The 2,973-nt window shown below is 48.3% G+C and overlaps 1 long non-coding RNA gene across 1 annotated transcript in view; it reads left to right on the forward strand.

Moving 5' to 3' along the window:
• Nucleotides 1–284: 284 nt before the first annotated feature.
• The window catches only part of LOC122547334, a 15,531-nt gene continuing 12,842 nt past the window's right edge, over nt 285–2,973 (forward strand). The window contains exon 1 of the long non-coding RNA XR_006310972.1: nt 285–414. This is a non-coding gene — a long non-coding RNA (uncharacterized LOC122547334). The remainder of the gene's footprint in view (nt 415–2,973) is intronic.

Raw genomic sequence — 2,973 nt, forward strand, 5'->3', positions numbered from 1 at the left:
GGGACGCACATTGAAGACAGAGAGGAGGAGGACTTTGGTCACTCAGAGATCAGGGAATGTGGAGAATTCTTTACCACATAGGCATATTGGGGCTTGGTCATTAAGTATATTAAAGGCTGAGATAGATAAACGTTTTAATTCCGAAGCGGAATGGAGGGTTCTGGGGAAAAAGCAGGAAAATGATCAGATCAGCCATTACATTACTGAATAGTGGAGCAGACTCGATGGGCTGAAAGGCCTACTTCTGTTCCCATGTTGAGAGTTTTAAGAAATAGTAAATGCTGTGGATTTTGTTTCAGGTTTGTAACAGTAAAGGGAACTGTCACTGTGATATGGCCTGGGCTCCTCCATTCTGTAATGTCACAGGTTCAGGTGGCAGTATTGACAGTGGACCCGTAGAGGACACCAGATCAGGTAATCATTTCTGTTCCTGTGCTCTTTCTCGTCAGTGCTTTCTCCCTGCCGTGACTTTCTCTGCTGTTAAACACCACTGCTCCCCCAACTGAGCTTGCTGTACCTTCTGCTCAATCTTCATATCACTGTTCAGCTTCAATCAGCTTGGAGGCCAGTGGGACCAATCTGCACCTTCATTTCCCCCCAGGGACATGGACAACGGGCTGTACAGAGGGGCAAGGACAACGGGCTGTACAGAGGGGCAAGGACAACGGGCTGTACAGAGGGGCATGGACAACGGGCTGTACAGAGGGGCATGGACAATGGGCTGTACAGAGGGGCAAGGACAATGGGCTATACACAGGGACGTGGACAATGGGCTATACACAGGGACGTGCACAATGGGCTACACACAGGGACGTGGACAATGGGCTATACACAGGGACGTGGACAATGGGCTGTACACAGGTCCCACAGACTGAGCACAAATGGCTCCGTTGGTCTGTCCCAGGCACACCCTCATCACACAGAGCAACAGCATGGCAAATACAGTCAGCTCACCCTGTGAGAGTTTCTCAGTCAGAGCATACGCAGGAAGCAGTGAACTGTGAGTTTTAAAAGGCTGGAGCAGTTACTGCAGTTGCTGTAAATAACCCACACTGGAGGTCACAGTGATCCACTGGGACACTGTGGCATGCTGTGGACTGATTTCGACAGAATCTTTGCAGTTTATATTCAGGCCATTTGGCCCAACAAGTCCACATTGACCCTCCAAAGAGTAACCCACCCAGACCCATTCGCCTGTCCTATTACTCTGCATTTACCCCTGATGAAAGCACCTAACACACACATCCCTGAACACGACGGACAATTTAGCTTGGAGAATTCACCTAACCTGCACATCTTTGGATGATGGGTAGAAACCGGAGCACCCGGAGGAAACCCACGCAGACACGGGGAGAATGTAAACTCCACACTGACAGTCGTCTGAGGCTGGACTCAAAGCCGGGTCCTGGTGCTGTGAGGCAGACATATTAACCACTAAGCCACCATGCCGGCCTCAGAATGACCAGCTACAGGAAGGTCGCACAGATGGGAGGTGTTCTGCAAAGCAGTCACCCAGTCTGCGTTTGGTTTCTCCAATGGCTGCAGTGAATACAACAGACAAGGTTGGAGGAGGTACAGGTGGAATGACTGCTTCGGCCCAGGGATGGTGAGCAGGGAGGAGGTGAAGGGGCAGCTGTTACACCTTCTGTGGTTACATGGGAAGTGGGGATGGTGTTGGTGGTCAATGAATGGACCAGAATGTCTCAGAGGGAACGATCCCTGAAAAACACAGACTGTAGGAGTGAGGGGAAGATGTGTTTGGTGGTGGCATCTAGTCGGAAAGTGGTTACATGGGAAGTGGGGATGGTGTTGGTGGTCAATGAATGGACTAGGGCGTCCCAAAGGGAACGATCCCTGCAAAATGCAGATGGAGAAGTAAGGGGAAGATGTGTTTGGTGGTGGCATCTAGTCGGAAAAGCAACCCTCCACCCCCACCTTCTGTCTTCTACCTTCGAGTTCTGTATCCAGATGTCCAGCTCCCCTTGCATTCCACATGATCCAACCTTATTAACCAGCCTACAATGTGGAATCTTATGGAACACTTTGCTGAAATCCACCACTCTACCCTCACCAATCTTCTTGGTTAGTTCTTCACAAAACTCAATCAAGTTAGCGAGATATGATTTCCCACACACTTATAGACTGCTCCTAATCAGTCATCACCTTTACAAATATATGTACATTCATCAGCTTAACATGCAGGCTTACTTGGCAAATACAACGTTCATATTCATTGCTAGAGGGCAAGAACACAAGAGCAGGGATGTACTACTGAGTCTGTATAACATCTGCTCAGGCTACATTTGGAATATTATGAGCAGATTTGGGCCCCATATCTAAGAAAGGATATACTGACCCTGGAAGGTGTCCAGAGAACAAGAGTAATCCTGGGGATGAAGAGTTTGAGGAGTGGAGGAAGGCTCTGGGTCTGTACTTGATAGAGTTGAGATGGATGAAGTGGGGGGTGGATCTGATTGAAACTTACAAAATACTGAGAGGCCTGGATAAAGTCAATGTGGAGAAGATGTTTTCCATGAGTAGGAGAGATGAGGACCTGGGGCCACAGCATCAGAGTGAAAGGACGACCCTTTAAAACTGAGATAAAGAGGAATTTCTTCAGCCAGTGGATAGTGAATCAACTCATTTCTGCAGAGGGCTGTGGAGGCCAAAGCCTTGAATGTATTAAAGACAGAGATATACAGGTTCTTGATTAGTAAGGCGATCAAGGGTGACAGGGACAATACAGGAGAATGAAGTTGAGAATCACATCAGCCATGATTGAATAGTAGAGCCGACTGGACCAGATGGACCAATGGGCTGAGGAGTGGCAGATGGAGTTTAATTCAGATAAATGCGAGGTGCTGCATTTTGGGAAAGCAAACCTTAGCAGGACTTATACACTTAATGGTAAGGTCCTAGGGAGTGTTGCTGAACAAAGAGACCTTGGAGTGCAGGTTCATAGCTCCTTGAAAG

This window comes from Chiloscyllium plagiosum, unplaced genomic scaffold (genome assembly GCF_004010195.1).
Source record: "Chiloscyllium plagiosum isolate BGI_BamShark_2017 unplaced genomic scaffold, ASM401019v2 scaf_5097, whole genome shotgun sequence".
Classification (NCBI taxonomy): Eukaryota; Metazoa; Chordata; class Chondrichthyes; order Orectolobiformes; family Hemiscylliidae; genus Chiloscyllium; species Chiloscyllium plagiosum.